Source organism: Pipistrellus hanaki (assembly GCF_964339955.1).
Source record: "Pipistrellus hanaki genome assembly, chromosome: 2".
NCBI classification, from domain to species: Eukaryota; Metazoa; Chordata; class Mammalia; order Chiroptera; family Vespertilionidae; genus Pipistrellus; species Pipistrellus hanaki.
The window spans coordinates 176,006,968-176,025,447 of NC_140504.1; the positions used below are offsets into that span (position 1 = coordinate 176,006,968).

The 18,480-nt window shown below is 40.9% G+C and overlaps 1 protein-coding gene across 10 annotated transcripts in view; it reads right to left on the reverse strand.

Annotated features, from left to right (window-relative positions):
- The window catches only part of MACF1 (microtubule actin crosslinking factor 1), a 333,277-nt gene that overhangs the window by 212,654 nt on the left and 102,143 nt on the right, over positions 1-18,480 (reverse strand). The window lies entirely within an intron of this gene.

The following is an 18,480-nucleotide window of genomic DNA, read 5'->3' on the forward strand; positions in this document are numbered from 1 at the left end:
CATGTCATGGTAAAGTCTCCTTCGCATCATAATTCTCTGGAGAGCAGAGGGAGTCCCTGCTTCCCCTACAGAAAGCGCTGAAAAGCCAAAGCTGTGGAAACTACCAACAGAAAGAGTGGAGTGGCCTTGGCATTTGGGACACTCAAACTGCAGTGGTTAAATCTCACTCCTCATCCTCGGTTCTGCCCGATCAGTGTTCTCCTCCCCGACTACTGCCTTCATTCCCATTTCCTCTCCAGCCATTACCAGCCAGCCCAACTCCCAAAGCTGCCCACTTTACCCACTGCACAGCTCCTCTCTCCATCCCCCTTTCTCCTAAGTCTTACAGAGGCCGCATTCCTTTCTAGGCAAACTCCTTTGGTCTCAATTTTGTCCACTGCTTTGACAGAAACATAACCATCAATACCTGACAATGACTGCTCCAGAGAGGCCCAATCCTGTGACGAACTCACTTTCTTCCAAGCTGCCAATTCCCCAAAGCCACTCCCTGGACACAGACCCATCCACCCCACTTCTTTCTATTTATTTGAAGTCCATGCCATTTCCTATACCATCTTGTTCAAATCATCCTATCAGTCGGCCATTCCCTGCTTCCCGTCCGCTCCACATGGCAAATTTGCCTTAACCTTCCCTTACACCTGGTTCACATTCATTGTCTCCACATGTATTGTCTGGCAGGAACCCCAAATTACTTCAACATGTTTGCTGACAACGCATCTGAGCCTGCTTGGCTTTCAATTCATATCCAGCCATGACAAGGCCACATCCTGGGCCTCAGTCCTTCTCCACACAACTATTTAGCAATCATCTTTATCAATCTCTCACACCTCCTAATCACCCTCAACCTCCAATATTCCATTCTTATTGTATTAATTAAGAGCACCTAAGATTACCCAAATCTTTGCTAGACAACATGGATAAGCAATTCAAAGCTGCCATCATTAATACCCCAGCAACTCCCACCTGCCTAACCTTCTACTACTCACTTCACATGACAATCTCCAAACCTGAATTATCTCCACTGCTTAACAATTCCATTTCTCCTCCAAGTCAGAGAACATGTCAGAAGAAAGTGGCAGAATTACACAAACCTGATTCTCTAGTAATTCACACAAACTTCAGTTAGGTGTTCGCTCCTCTGTCCAAGCATTCCCTTCTCCTGGTCCCTATTAAAAGCTACGCAGGTATCATTCCAAACAGCGCCAGGCTCTCTTTCTACTTCAGGTGAATTGCACATCTACTTACTTTCTAAATTTACAGTCACTCGATAGTCTTATATTCACATCCTTCTTTCAGCCTTGAACCCTTCCCTGCTTTTCAAGGAACAATTCTCTCTTCCTACTACAGACCACAGACCTTAGGATTTGAGTGAGTGTACTTTAGAAGTTATATAGTTTAATTCCTTGCTAATGCATCAATCCCTTCAACAATAAAGAATCATATGTTCGGGGTTAAAAGGTCTGTCCAAACCATCTACAATATTCATGACACTTAAAACTTAAGATAACAGACGAAGATCCAAGCTGGCTGTGGAGTAGGTGGAAGTTCTACTCACCTCCTCCGAGTGCCAAGATGGATTTATAACTAAGTTATAGATCAATCAACCTGAATAATCAACTGAAGACTAGCTGAACAGAAGTTATAAACAATGATCTACAGAAGAAGCCACATTGAGACTAATAGTGAATGTAAACTATAACTGAAAAAACAAAAATAAAAATAACAAGATAATTAGAGAAGTCACTACCTCATAACAGAGCACATACTAATTTAATATTATAGTTCCATAGAGTTTCAGAAGCTACTTCTTTATAAATTCTAACTATTGGCTCTCTTTGGAACTGTTAAAATAACAAGTATAATCTATCTTTTACTTCATAGGGTCCTGCAAGTATTTGAAACCAAAATTTTCTTAAAATATCTTTTTATTAATATCAGAGAGGGAGGAAGAGGGAGAGATAGAAACAGCAATGATGAGAGGGAATCATTGATCGGCTGCCTCCTGCTCACCCCCTACTGGGGACTGAGCCTGCAACCCAGGCCTGTGCCCTTCACCAGAATCAAACCCGGGACCCTTCAGGCAGCAGGCCAACGCTCTGTCCACTGAGCTAAACCGGCTAAGAAGAAACCAGGACTTTTATTCGATTTAATCACTGTCATTCCAACATATTTCAATCACTTGTTCTTTTTAGATGCTGACTCAGTTATCCATCATCATCATCATCATCATCCTTTCCAAGCCTGTATCATCCACAGACTGAATCAGAATCAGCCTGCAACTAGTCTCATCGAAGTCACTGGCACACTGCTCATACTATTTATTTTCTCCTTGTGACATGCTACTTTCTTCCTCCCCACCTCTCCAAATTCAATTTATTCTTTAAAACCCAGCTCATTCACTCACTCATTTACTTTTTAATGAAAAGATATTTTAAGGACCTACACTGCTTGGAACAGACTATGTTACACAAAGTCACAGTCCCTACCTTCGAAAGAGCTAACAGTCTAACAGAGAAGAGAAGTAACTTCAATACATCTGTTAAGTGCTGCATCAGAGTAAGCACACAGTGCTCAAGAACACAGCAGTCCATCTGAGAAGGGGAGGGAAGCATGGGAGCAGGTTAGTGAAAATTTCCAGGTGAGTGACTCTAACTAAACCTTAAAAGATGAGAAGTTAACAGGAGACATTAACAAGAGAAGGGACAAAGCTACTACATGGTTTCATCTACTGCAAATTCATGCTCAAAAAACAGCAAATATTAAGGATGGTTGAAAGACTGGATGTGTATTAGATAGTGGTAAGACTTAAAACTGGATATGATGCCATGGACCAAATTATGACTTTTCATGACAAGCACAGGAGTCTAAACACTATCACCAAGAAACTGATGAAAGGAAGAGAAGGGAAGGGGAGGGGAGCACTGAAAGATTTTAAATAGAAGACTGACAAGATCAGTTTTGGGTTTGAGAACCTTTCCTGACAACTCCAGTTCTCAGTAGTCTCTTTGTTCTCCAAATTTTTATGGTACTTACCATGCTAATCATTCCATCAGCACTTACATAATGGTATAGAACTCTGAACTTTTCAAAAGCTTATTCTTACATCATTAATAAGATCATTAACTCTTAAGGAAAGAGACCATATTTTACTTTTTGTATATCCCACATCCCACAGCTTCTAACAGCTAAAGATCTAAAACTTATTAGACCTAAAACTAAAACTAAACTGGCCAATATATTATTACTACTGGCTAAAGAAATAGACAGAATGAAATCAGAACAAAGTTATCTTACAAGAGTCCAGTCCAATATGTTAAAACCCCAACATCCCAGCAAGTATCACCTGTGTGCTGAGATGTGCAGACGTAAGCTAACTAAAAACTCCGCCCATGACATTTTCACCAATACCAGATCAGACGTTTCACTATATTTATTATCTTCATAACCAAGAATAATAGTCTGTTTCTAATTTTACAAAATTATCTCAGAAATCACACTTTATTATTTCTTTTTTAGAATTTCTTTCATTATAAAAGTTACATATGCTTGCCGTAACAGGTTAAACAATAGATAGATAGAAAAGATTAACAGATTTACTTTTAAACTAATCAATATTTTAAAGAAGAGGTGGAATCCATGTGACTTCTTTTTAGTCCACTGCCTTATTTCTTTTAGACCTAAAGATGTGACTAACGTGATCAACTTTCTATGGTTCTGTGGTCGAAAGGGGCCACATGCTAACCTGACAAGCTCAGGGAAGGCCTGCATGGCGGTCTTACAAACTCAAAGACCTAAAGTAACCACAAAGAATGGTCTGAAATTAAACTTTAATTAAAAGCAGTTATGGTGGGTAGTCACCTTCTAGGCCCTTATCTTCACTGACAAGGTCAGCCTTTACCTTAACTGAGCCACCTGTCTTTTTGCATCTATGACAACATACCCTTGAAATGTCTGGGTAACTTGTAACTTCCCTTTTTCTGGACCCCTTGGGGCACAATCAACAGATACCACAAATTCCTTCATTGTTATCATGTTAATTGTTGACTGTTAACTCTCCTGCACCCACCTAAGTATGTATCTATCATTTAATTTTCACCCAATCCCAGGGTTCCCTGCCCCCTTTGCTTTCTCCCGCCTCTCTAATCTATCAGCAATGGGTTTCATGTAACCCGCCTACCACCCTTCCTTAGATTGCAATGTATAAAATAGGTGAGAAACCACCGTTCTCCGGAGCACTACCCCAATCCCTTGAGATACTGCTTCCCGGCAATTGTCGACAATTTGGCTCAAATAAACTCACAAAAGTTTTTACAGGTTTGAATGTTTTTACGTGAACAGTTTTACTATAAAGAGTCCGCCTCTGTTCACCTACTAAGCCAGGGGTCTTCAAACTACGGCCCGCGGGCCACATGCGGCCCGCAGAGGAGTCTGATCCGGCCCGCCAGGTTTTTTGGGCAGTGAGCGCAGCCGAGGTGTTATAGTAGGAATTAGTAGTTCATATAGTCCGGCCCTCCAGCTCTCTGAGGGACCGTGATCTGGCCCCCACTTTAAAAAGTTTGAGGACCCATGTACTAAGCCCTCCCAGGAAGATAGTGGACTAAGGAAATCTGATGGTATCACATCAGTCATGCTTCCAATTATCTAAAAAACTGGCTTTCAATCCAGGGGAAGAGGTGCAAATACTAATTCTGAATATAATTTCTAAGGACAGCATGAGTTCAAGCCCTTCCCAAGATCAGCCACAGCTCCTCAGAAAGGTTTTATAGGACAACTCTGCCCCAGAGCTGAGGGATCCTTTCTTAAGATCCTATATTGCAGACGCATCAATTACATGAAAGTTCTTTCCCGATTTAAGCATCATGACAAGAGGATATTGCGGTGCCTGAAGTTTAAAGATCTTAATATTTTAGCAAGGAAATTCATTAGGGAAGCCAAAGAGCAACTTTATCACAGACCTTCAGAAAGGTCCAAATAGCTCCGAGCTCCAAAGGTTGTAATAAGTTTAAGTTTTGGCACCCTCCACATAAATCCCTCCTTTAATTCCAGGCCCAGCTAAGATTTTCTTCCTAACACTGGAGGTAGAATTTGCAGGAGGTACCCTATGTGAGAGGAAAACAGTCCATCACAGAAAAGGAGATATTCTTGTACATGTTTCTTATAAACTTAGTCCCACCAAAGGCTATATACTGACAAAGGAGAACCCAACTACCCACTGGGAAATTCTTAGATTGAGTACATTGAAGCATCAATTAATCACTTGGGCGTTACTTAATTAGAAGAATTTAATACTTGTGTCCAACTTTATTAAGACCACTACAGGTCACCAAGTTACCAATACCTAGTGTTCCTTATTTTCATTTCACTGGCAGAGATGTCCCTCCCAATAATTTAATCAAGTCCTTCCACCTAAAATCTGGATCCTCCCCACTTTCCTTTTCCTCAGGAACCTTAATCCAGCCATTATCCTTAGCTTGTATACCTTTTAACTTCTTTCCCCTTGGCTTCCTGGACAATGTTCACTGTCTGCTTGCCCACCTTCTCCTCCGCCATGTGACCTGGCTTCCAGCCCCACAAATTCACTGAAACTGATTCCCCACACCCCCTAATTGCCAACCCAGAAGACACTACTAATCATTCCTTCACTTTCTAAATCCATTCTCCCTTTTGAATCCGACACTCCATTCTACCTTGGTTTTCCTCCTTCCTTTTTGGTCTAGAGAGGAGGTTGTTCCAAATCACCTAAAACTAAATACAAAATGTTGGGTGTTATATACACTGTAAGATCAAACAAACAAACATACCAAAAAACATAGCTTAAAAAAAAAGTTAAGTATAGCTGTTATCTTACATCCTCCCATAATAATTTCACCTACTCCCATGGTTTCAATTATAGCCTATACACTGATAATTGCTAAATCCATATCTTCAGCTAAAGCCTTTGTCCTAAGTACCAGTCATATGTCTAATAGCCTCCTAAAAAATTCATGCTCATCTCAAACTCAACTTGTCAAAAACTGCTCCTTTCTTCCTGCTTCTAACAAATTTCCTTACTATCATCAATCTGTTATGGACTGAATATATGTGCCCCTCCCCCCCCGCAAATTCATATGTTCAAATCTCAACCCCCAATGTGACAGATAATATTAAGAGAGGAGGCCAGAGCCCTCTAAATGGGATCAGTGCTCTTACAAAAGATATCCCAGAGAACTCTCGCCCTCTTTCTGCCATGTGAAGATTACAGTGAGAAGTCAGCTATCTATGAAGCAGGAAGAGGGCTTTCACTAGACATCGGATCTGCACCTGCCTTGAACTTGGACTTCCATCATCCAGAACTATGAGAAATAAATATATGTTGTTTAAGCCATCCAGTCTGTGGTTTTATTACAGCAGCCCAAAATGACTAAGTCATCACCCTTCTCTCAATGATGCCAGCAATCTTTCTAATAAGACTGATCTTGTTACCATCCACCTTAAAATCAATCCTTCAATGACTCCTTAGCCTTCTAATAATATTGTTAACAGCATTTTACACATATTGTTTCTAATGCTCAACAGCTCTGTATGCTAGATATTATTTTACTAGAAAGATAAAATCCAAAGAGTAACTTGCCCAAGATTACAAGGTAATAAAGTCAAATTTCAACCCAGCTCTACTTGATTCCTAGGCCCGGCACCTCCCATTCAGGATAATATTCAAACTTTTTAGCTTGGTATTTGAGACCTACTATAATGTGATGCCTGTCTGCCACTCATCCCTCTCAACCCTTTCATAAAATCTCTAACTTTCCACTTTGCTGAAGAATCTTGACTTTGTATTTACTGTTCCTCTGCATGGATTCCAGCTCCCCCTTCTCTGACTACTCATTCTTCAGCATTCAATTTAACTACCTCTTCCAGGAGCTTTTCCCATCCTTCACATACACTTATTTAAATGATATTCCTCTTGTGCTTACTGCAAGGTAGCATAGTTTACCTATCTATATGTTCTATTAGGAGCAAGTAAAATATAGGCCCAATGTTGGAATGGAAGCCTGCATTTGAGGCACAAGGTTCTGTGTAAAAATTCAATACAGCCTATAATTCTGTCCAGTGCATTATATATTGTTTTAAAAAGCACATGAGCCCTAACCGGTTTGGCTCAGTGGATAGAGTATCAGCCTGCAAACTGAAGGGTCCGGGGTTCAATTCTGATCAAGACTATGCACGATACTCCCCAGCCCGGGCCCTGGTCAGGGCTTGCACAGGAGGCAACCAATCGATATGTATCTCTCACATTGATATTTCTCTCCGTCTTTCCCTCTCTCTTCCACTCTCTAAAAATCAATGGGGAAATATCCTGAGGTGAGGATTTTTTAAAAGCACATGAAAAAACAGCCTTTGCTTATTTCCCTGAAGGCCACAGAAAAATCACAAGTGGTTCAAGAACCCCAGAAAGCACCAACCACCTGGAAATCTAAAAATGCTATACCTAAGCTGACAGAGAAGGGAAACAGTCAGAATAGGCCTATTCCTTCACCTCATGAAGTTTACAATCTAGTGGCAGAGACTAAAACATAATAATTAACAATAATACCAAACAACTAACACACCAGGTACAAGCTCCATAAAATCATGCTGGTAAATACAGTTGATTAATTCTGACCGAGGGATAAAAGAAAGAGTTCATGAAAGGCATGGTGTTTGAACTTTGGATGACGAGTAGGATTTTGGCAGCACAAAAAGGGATTAGGGAATTCCAAACTGAAGAAAAAGCATGAGCAGCAATTTGAAGACATACAGTACACAGGATGTGTTTCAGGAAATATTGCAGTATAACGATGCACAGTGTACACTTAGCAATGTAATGAGGAAAGAAACTAGAAGGTCACCTGAGGTCGTGTCAGTTCAGAAAGCTGGAGGGGTGTATGCACTTAATTAAATAGCTAAAAGGATACCATTGACATTTTCTAAACCGAAGGGTTTTATGGAAAAATTATTCTGGCCCTGGACTAAAGGCCAGAATGCAGCAGAGAGACAAATAAGAGGTAGAAGAACGATTTAGGGGTCTACTGTGGCAAACAAGAAATAAATCTAAGCTGAACTAGGGCAGAAGCCACAGGAATGTAAAGAGGGCAGGTAGAGCTGCATGGTGCTGTAGGGGCAGAAACAATAGCCCGTAACTATTGACCTGGGGAGCTTGCCCTGGGCTAAGTGCTTTAATATCATTTATCCCTCATAATGAAATCTATAAACTAGGGTCTATTTTAATCTCCTTTTAACGAATGAGGAAAACAATGCACAGAAAGGTTAAGCAACTTTCCAGTTCATATAGCTGTTACGTGGTTAGAGCAGGAGCCTCATACAGATAGTGCAGGAAAGGGATAACTAAAGTTTCTAGTCAGAGCAACGAGGCGGGAAGAGTGGTGCCTGCGATAAGGAAAATAGGAGGCACAGATTGGGTGAGGGCAGTTTGGGTACAGCAGAAGAAAAATGATGAGATGTTAGGACCTTCCTGCAGATAGCTGAAACCTTAGGTCTAGAGTTCAGGAGAGCAGTTGGAATTGAGGGTACAGACTGGAAGCTAACAATTAACAGCTGAGGTTGTGGCAAGTAGAGCAGATAGCCTATTTCAACAAATCGTGGTAATTCCCTAAATTCCCACTCCGCCATATCACCCCCTTCTCAAAACCCCTTAGTGGCTCCCAAAGGACCAGAGGAGCGAGTCCAACTCCTTATCTTCCATAGCCCGTTACAACCACGTGGAATCCAATTTCGGTTTTTATTCTGTTTGTGTCCGGTGGTTGGAGGAGATAAAAATAAGGTATGGCCTCTGACTTGAAAAAAATCTACAATCTATCTACTCTTACAACTTTATCTTTAGATTATCCCCTGCATGAGTCAACTTCGACCATTCTGATCTCATTTTTTACACACTTAACTTTCACATTCTGGCCTTTGTTTCTCCCTTTCCGCCTACTGGGATTTAGATCTGGCCTCCTCTTGTCTTATCCAATTAGAGCCTCCTTACCAGGTCCTCTGGAGGTAGCACTTCTCCCTTTACACCAGCGTTTTTCAACCGCTGTTCCGCGGCACACTAGTGTGCCGCGAGATGTTGCCTGGTGTGCCGTAGGTGCAGACAAGACAAGAATTTTATAAGTTTTCACTATTTTGTTTACTTAATATTTCATAATAAAGTAATTATAAAATACTTTCTTTGTGTTTATTTGATTCCTATTCAAGAGAATTACTTTATATATAGTCAATATAGGCACAGAGTTAAATTTTTTAACATTTTCTAATGGTGGTGTGCCTCGTGATTTTTTTCATGAAACAAGTGTGCCTTTGCCCAAAAAAGGTTGAAAAACACTGCTTTACACCAAGCATGTCAAACTCGAGGACGGCATGGGGCCCATAATAGTTCTGTGGCCCAGCCAATACACCAGTATGTAAAAAACTTTTATATATACATATATATATATATGTATATATATATTATTGATTTTACACAGAGAGGAATTTAGAGGGACAGAGAGTTAGAAACATTGATGAGAGAGAAACATCGACCAGCTGCCTCTTGCACACCCCCCACTGGGGATGTGCCTGCAACCAAGGTACATGCCCTTGACCGGAATCGAACCCGGGACCTTTCAGTCCACAGGCCGACCCTCTATCCACTGAGCCAAACCGGTCCCGGCTGTAAGAAACTTTTTAATAAAAATTTCATAACTTGCCGAAGCCAGTTTGGCTCAGTGGTAGAGCGTCGGTCTGCGGACTGAAAGGTCCCAGGTTCAATTCCAGTCAAGGGCATGTACCTTGGTTGCGGGCACATCCCCGGTATGGGGTGTGCAAGAGGCAGCTGGTCGATGTTTTCTCTCTCATCGACGTATCTAACTCTCTATCTCTCTCCCTTTCTCTCTGTTAAAAATCAATAAAATAGATTTCTTAAAAATTTTTCATAACAATTTTTACAACATACTGTTATACATAATTATTAATAATGAACTACAACATTCGCTAATGACTGATTGATTGATTACTATAACCGTGTTGCATTCATTTCCCTTATGTGCCTCATACACAGATGCACCACGTCTCTCCACTAATACCAGCAGTGAATATTTTAGCAGCCGATTGCCATGTCATTAGTCTTGGACTCACTTGTTTGGTGTTCGCAACAGGAAATATTTTGCTTTCGAAGAACAAGAAAAATAGATTCATTTGCGCTACGCTTATTAATTTATGCAGTTATTCGGTATCTGGTAATGTTTAAGAAAAAATATTAATTTTTATTAACATGTCCTATTATTTTATGTTAACGATTACTCACTTATTTTAGCCCTTTGTATTCAGCATATCTCTATCGAAATAAACCTATGTTTCTATGAAAATTAAAGCTTTATTTTTTTTTGCGGCCCACCTAAACTTCAACCTTATTTGGCCCACGTTAGAATTTGAGTTTGACATGCTTGCTTTACACCTTTCTGACTATGCCAGCACCTCTGGATGCTTCCAGATGCCTGTGTTTATTCAAGTTATTTGGCACACAAGTACATAAAAGCTATCTCTACATGTAAATCCCATTTATCTAGCTGAACTTGTAGCCCTTTGGAGTCAAGAAGCATGCTTTAAATTTCATTCAATATCTAATATTTAATATAACAGTAACCACTCAAAGCAAACTCATTCATTTAACAAATATACTGAGAGCCCACTATCTGCCAAGGTTATATCCACAGGGACACTTTAAAAGGGTATTTTCAAAGTCAGACTAAAACGTAGTCTCATGATAATGAAAAGACTGCTGTTCAGCAGGGAGCGGGGGTTTCCATTCGGATATCCCTTCCACATTTACAGCTTTCCTAAATCTTTGCCACATGTGGGCCCAGGAACTTTGCACCACTTAATGTAAGCCCAAAGAAAATGGGATGAATTGGAGATGAAACCATTAAAATGTCTCACCAATAATGTATAATGGCGCCATCATTATAAATGATTCCTGTACTCAGAAGTATATGTCAACTTTAGGAGGTAAGACTGACCTAGGTGCCCTGACGAGTTTGGCTCAGTGGATAGAGCATCAGCCTGTGGACTGAAGGGTCCAAGGTTTGATTCCTTGGTTGCGGGCACATCCCCAGTAGGAGGTGTGCAGGAGGCAGCTGATGGATGTTTCTCTCTCATTGATGTTTCTAACTCTCTATCCCTCTCCCTCTCTGTAAAAAAAAAAAAAAAAAAAAAAAAATATATATATATATATATATATATATATATATATATATATTTAAAAACTGACAGAGAAATAGTGTCCAAAAAAATGTATACACACTTTGAATAATTATAAAGGCATTTATTAAGATATACTTTATTTTCAAGATATAATAGAAATAGTTGTTAAAGTGTGTATACATTTTTTGGGACACCCTGTATATTGTGTTTACTCTGTGTCAGGCTCTGTATGAGGATTGTCTCTAGTATTTGATTTAATCATCACATTCTATCAAGTACATTATTTATCTTCTTTTTATAGTTCTGATGCTCAGAAAGGCTTCTTAATAATTTGCCAGAAACTGCATGGTAAGTGGCAGAATTGACCTTCAAATCTCAATCTGTCATGAACCACAACACTCTACTGCCAGCATGAAATTATTCTAAGGCAACAAAATATGGTCCTATAGAATGAAGGGAAGAAGAGAGGTGCAAACTATAACCATAACAGGGATTCATGATAGGCACCTATCACCAAGGGTTGGTGCAGACTAAGAATGTCTTAAGACTTGGGAATTTGGGGGGAAAACCCAAGAAACTTCAATGCAAAATTAAAATTTTACGTTATTTCTTAGTAAAACCTAAACTTTATTAATAACTAGAGGCCCAGTGCACAGGTTCATGCATCAGTGGGGTCCCTCAGCCTGGCCTGTGCCCTCTCGCAATCCAGGACCCCTCAGGTAATGTCATGTGTGAAGTGACCAGGGAGGAGCCGGAGTCTGGGCCAGGCACTGCACCGTTCCCGCTCATCCAGGCCTCACTGTGCCTGCCGCTGCCACCACCTCTTGATAGCGGCGCCTGTTGGACAGCTGGGCAGCGCTCCTGCTGTGGGAATACACTGACCACCAGGGGGCAGCTCCTGCATTGAGCATCTGCCCCCTGGTGGTCAGTGTGCATCATAGTGACTGGTCAACCGGTCGTTCAGTTGTTCAGTTGTTTGGTCATTATAAGCCTAAAAGACCAAACAACTTAACGACTGAATGACCAGTAGTTCTCAAACTTAGATTTCACAAAGAAATATATATGTAAAATTCTTTGCAGGACAAAAGTTAAATAAGCCAGGAGTAAGCATGGTGGCAAAAGAAAAGAGCCACAGAGATGGAGACAGAAGCATGTGAGGAAAGGGAAAAGGGAGAAAAGCTAACTATTGTAGTTTCTAGAGTACGTTTTTATTGGAGTACCACATTCAGGAAAACTGAATACTTCATAGGTACAAAGAGATAGAGAAGTTTAAGAATCCTCAAAAAAATCATGTTAAAGATGAAGAAACTGAAATCAAGAGAGATTTAAGAACTTAGATGGGGGTCACACAGATGCAGAACCAAGTCTACAACTTGGGTTTCCTGGCCACTGGTTCTTACCTTTTAGGACAATCATCTCCCCTCTTTGAGTCTGAGATTTTTATAAAATGAGCAGTTTGGATTAGGTCAATGGTTCCCAAATACCAGTCTGTGAACCAGTCATATCAAAATCACCTGGGGAGCTTGCCCTGGGCTAAGTGCTTTAGTATCATTTATCCTTCATAATGAAATCTATAAATTAGGGTCTATTTTAATCTCCTTTTAACAAATGAGGAAAACAATGCATAGAAAGGTTAAGCAACTTTTCCAGTTCCTATGGTTGTTAAGTGGTGGATCAGGAGCCTCATGCAGATAATTGAAGCAACCAGGGGATTAAGGGATAGGGTGAGAGAAAGACATGTTTTTGCCCTGAACCTTTCCATAAAGATTCTAGATTTCCTTACACTTGGTTAACAGAAAAGGGACCCTTTCATCTCTAAGCACTTTCAGATGCAGAAGACTCTCCCTAGATCGCAGGGAGGACATCTCAATACTACTTGTCAATAACTGAATATTCCCTGCGTGTGCCCCAAACATTAGTATAGTACCAGCTTTGTTTCTCAAGAAGCACTTAAATATCTGGCAGTACTGGCCTAATAGTCAGGAGACGGGATCAGAACCTAGCTCAGCTACTCTCCTTCTGAGATTTCTTCTGAGGTCTCAGCGATTTCAATTTTAGTGAAAATCTGCCTACTTGGGTCACAATTTTGTTCTGCTTTAAAGACTCAGAATATAAAATCAAAATATATTAGGATTATCAACCCAGAAGTTCTCAAACTTAGATTTCACAAACCAGTAAATGTTTCCAGATGAATTAGAAAACCTAACAACAAGTTGTCAACTCTTTCTTTTGCTAAATGAGGACATCTAAAAACAAACTACCACCTAACAACAATTCTTTCGTAAAGTAAAGGGCATTTTTGTATCAAAAATGTAGGAAGGAAACTATTTCAGAATAAAGAACAATTCTTTAAATAAGTTTAGCTTTATGAAAGGCACACTACATTTTGCTTGTCTTTTTATTTTACCCAGAACTGAGGATTTGATGTTTAGTTCAAATACCAGTCTGTATACCCTACAGTTAGAAACTGAGAAAGCTTATAGCCAAAAAGGTTAGGCCACTTAATCAAGGTCACAGAACAATTTAAATGAACTCTTTTCCTTTATCATGAGCTAGCTAAGCCACAGCAAAAAAGACTCTTCTGGCCTCCCACCCTTCTTTAGGTCTCATCTGAGACCACCTTCAAGCCTCTGTCCCTCCCTCAAAGCTGGCAGAGACGGTAAGTGTAAGAGAACTAGCAATCGGCTCCAAAGAGGAAACCTAGGCCACGACTCCTCCCTTTCCGTACCCCTGAAGTGGGCTCAGAGGTGGACTTTGAAACCAACCAACTTCTGCTAAAAATACACCCTGGACTTTCAAAACTATACAACTTGACCTTAAACGTGGTTTCCGGACTCAGGCAAAAGCATTAGCATAAGTTCAGGCTCTATAAAGCAGTCCCACACCCGAAGCTTAGGCTCCTAACTGCCAGTCACTGCAAGCTTCACAAGTTCCCCAGGAAGTGGGGCACCCAGTCTATTTCACTCACATTTTAACAAGCCCAGATTGTAATGCCTACAAGGCTTCAAAGCCCATTCAATACTGAGTCAGGGAGATCAAGGGCTATTTGAGAGTCTCAGGCCAAAGCAAAGAAAGAAACGTCACATACTAACCCATACAGCACATGCGACAAACCAGGTGGGCGTTGAACTCGTGCTCATCTTGGTACCTGGGCCACATTGCACCCCTGTGTCTGCTGTCCCCGCCTAAAAGGAGGGGGTCCCGGAGAACCTCCAGCTAGTGGCCTGTGCGCCTAAAAACGCCTTCGAGGTGAACAGATAGCCAAAGGGCTGTTTGATGAACAGAGAAAGAAAGACAGCAGAAGTACGGAGAGATGGCTCCACCCACCACTTCCTACTGATCTCCTCCCCGCCTTGAGGTCAGAGATGAAGCTCCTCCCTAGGGCATTTCCAAAAACTGGGTCCCGGTCTTCAGGCAAATAGCATCCTGTTCAAAACAGCAGAGGTGGGAGCTTCATATGTGAAAGTACAGCCAAGTTATGAAGTGAGTGAGCAGGCAGAAGGTGGTCTTTGAGGTACTCGTTTGCAGAGCAGAAGCTTGTGACAATCACAGGAGAGCCGGTGAGGTAAAATGGCTTGCTGCCAAGTCAGAAACAGTGCATCTATTGCCCAACAACCGTTCCTCGGGCTTGCCTCTTCCCAGGCAGAAGTACATGTAAAGTGTTCACCGAATGAGAAGGCCCACAGAGGGAGTGAGCCCATCTGCTGCCAACAGCTTCCTACATTCCAGAGGGAGCTTCACTTCCCCACATTTACCGTGGCCCGAAGGGAGGTCACCACCTCTCCCTGACGGTGACTCCACCCTCTTTTCAGAGTAGCCCAGCCCCAGCCAGCCTCTCGGGTAGAACAGCACAGCAGATTTTATCAACTTCAAAAGTAGTTTTCCTGGTTGCTCCATTCTTTCCCCTCATCCAGCCAGGAATGTTATCCCAAAGTCCCCTCCTCTTCCCAGACCTTCCACCTTGCCTTCACCATCAGTGCACTTAACTCAGCTGTGCCAGAAATCCTTTTATCCATCAGAGGAGGCTGCTGGCTTGTTTGTCCAACTTGTTTTCTGAGTCTTGGCTAATTGTACCAGACACTGGAATGCTGAAGAAACACAATGAGGCCTTTTTTTATTCAGATGGCCCAGCCCATCTATCGCTTCTTCACAATTTTGACCCAACCAGGGGACAGAAAAGCCAAGCTTCTGTCCACGGAGGACAGACACCCCAATCCAGGCCCCAGCCACTCAGAAAGGGCTCACTGCAGATAAGGGCCTAATCACTGGCCCTCTGCTCCAGCTCCCTAAATAGAATGACTCCTTCAGGCTAATGCTTCTTCCAATCCTGTTCCTGAAGGCAGGAGGGAGGGGCGGCACCCAGGAAAGCACTTTTCCAGAGATTAGCCTGGAAGACTGCAAGTGAAAAGAAGTAAGTTCAACAAGCCCTGTGACCAGTCTCAGTCCCCGACAGCTTCCTTCACTCCCTGCCGGGCATCCCTCCCCCTACAAACTGCTAATAATCCTGTTACTACTTACTAATAACGGGACTCAGGGCTGACTTTATCTCTCCTTGACTAAGCTCCCAGTCACCCTGATAACCTGTGACAACTCTGCTCAGTTTGTTCCTCTTAGTAGACTCCTCTTAGTCAGCCCTGGAGGGAAGGGTCCTCCTAGCATTTACCTTGTCCTAGGAAAGGAAATGCCTAAGAAATAGGGAAGAGAGAACAAGAAGGAATAGACATTTCCTGATTCATATTTAGTAGCCTTTCCTTTTATGAAAAGATTTAAATTCCTCTCGTGGCGGTGGGAGGGGGAGGGACTGGGGGGAAGTTAAGGAGGGGGAAAAGGAGACATATGTACTACTATTTGTAATCCTTCAAACAATAAATAAATAAATAAATAAATAAATAAACAAACAAACAAAAATAAATAAATTCCTCTCGTGCAGGGACGGTCTTTTGTCTTCGTATCCCAATCTCTAACACACTTAGAAGGCACTCAATAACCTAAGCTAAAATTAATTGAGCATATATTGTAACTGTGAGTTCACATGTAATGTGCTAAAAACTTTCAATATCTTTTTATTTAACCCCAACACTTCTCTAAGAGAGATATTACCATTTCTGTTTTAGAGATGAAAGTACTAAGACTTAAAAAGGCTAAATAACTTAACCAAGGTTTCATTATCCTCTATCAAACTCCAAAGTTTCATTTCTTAGTTCCCAATGGTAAAGACAAGCACTTATTTTGTCCTGACAGCCCACAAGAAAGTACTGTGATATCCTTTGTTTTTAAAAGAATTTTATTATTATTATTTTTTATTGATTTCAAAGAGGATGGGAGAGAGAGGGGGGAAGTCAAAAACATCAATGATGAGAGAGAATCACTGATCAGCTACCTCCTACTAGGAATCAAGCCCAAAACCTGGGCATGTGCCCTTGACCAGAATCAAACCCAGGACCCTTCAGTCAGCAGGTAGACACTCTATCCATTGAGCCAAACCAGTTAGGACTTCAGTGATATCTTTAGTAAAAATAAATTATAATAATGATAGCAAACAATTATACAGTCCTTACCATGTGCTGAAACTCAAAACAACCATGCAGTATTATTATTTTTTAAATATATTTTATTGATTTTGTACAGAGAGGAAGGGAGAGAGATAGAGAGCTAGAAACATCGATGAGAGAGTCATCGATCAGCTGCCTCTTGCACACCCCCTACTGGGGATATGCCCGCAACCAAGGTACATGTCCTTGACCGGAATCGAACCCGGCCCCTTCAGTCCCCAAGCCGACGCTCTATCCATTGAGCCAAATCGGTTTCGGCAATTTATTATTAACCTCATTTTACAGATAAAATAGAGGACCCAACAGATTGTTACTCTGCCTGTAAGGGCAAGAACTGGGTTGAACACACAGGCAGTCTGACCCCAGACTCTCAACCTGCTCTCAGCCACAATTCCATACCACATTCAAGCATAAGCCAGATGATCACACTACCAGAATCACAGAAAATCAGAGAACCTTTTCTCTTCTCATACAGATTGGAAATTTGAAGTCCCAAGGAACTAAGTGACCTGTCTAGCATCACACGGTAGTAAGCAGAAGAGCCAGGACTTCTGGCTCCAAGTTTATGATCTTTCTACCACATGGCACAAATCTAGAAAAGAAAAAAATAGCTAGGGAAAGAAAAAGACAAAAATTCTATCTTCATTAAAACATCAAATGCTTTACTTATTTGAGCAAATATATGTCACCTATTTATTGAGTAACTATTATAAGCTTAACCAATTTTTAGCTAATACAAATGGAAGATGCTCAGCTGATGTTATAAATGGAGAAATAAAAATTAAAAACAATCTCAAAAAGCTACACCAAATCTCACAGGACAAAATTTAAGTACGATACCTAAAGCCTCATGCAGAAGTTTAAGAAAACCAAACGCACGGCAGTCTCTGGAGGAGTGACAACAATTCATGCACAGGGTTTAGCCATTTTATAAATGATCTTAAGTTTAACGACTCAACAGTGTGATGGAGCTACTGTAAAAAAAAAATCAATGAGAAAAATATTCTCAGGTGAGAATTAACAGAGAGAGAGAGAGAGAGAGAGAGAGAGAGAGAGAGAGAGAGAGAGAGAGAGAGGTTGGATTGTCCAAACCTTTTGTTTTACAGATAAAGAAAACAAGACTCGCCCTGACAGGTTTGGCTCAGTGGATAAAGCATCGCCTTTGTACTGAGGGGTCCCAGGTTCAATTCCGGTCAAGGGCATGTACCCAGTAGGGGATGTGCAGGAGGCAACTGATTGATGTTTCTCGATGTTTCTCTTTATCAATGTTTCTAACTCTCTATCCCTCTCCCTTCCTCTCTGTAAAAATCAATAAAATATATTTAAAAAAAGAAAGAAAGAATACAAGACCCAAAGAAAGGAAAAATTTTGTCTTTTTGCAAACAGACAAAATCGCAAATGTTCTTTTCAAGTAACTATAAAGTTCCTTTCCTGTTTATACTATCACAATGTGAGACATTAATAAACTAAAACACAGGGCAACCCTATATCCTTCAATTAACCTATAATGAACACCACCTTAGGCCATACTCTAGCTAAGCCAGGCCCTATAAATACAAAAATGAACAGGACATGGTTAAATTGCTACAGTTTATATCTAATGCTACCTTAATTCCTTTATTTATTAGTTCAGGTAACAATTTACTGACATCTCTTTTGTCTCAAACACTTGAGAAACTGAAGTGACTAAGAGTCCCTGTTCTTGAGATCGTCCGGTCTAATATAA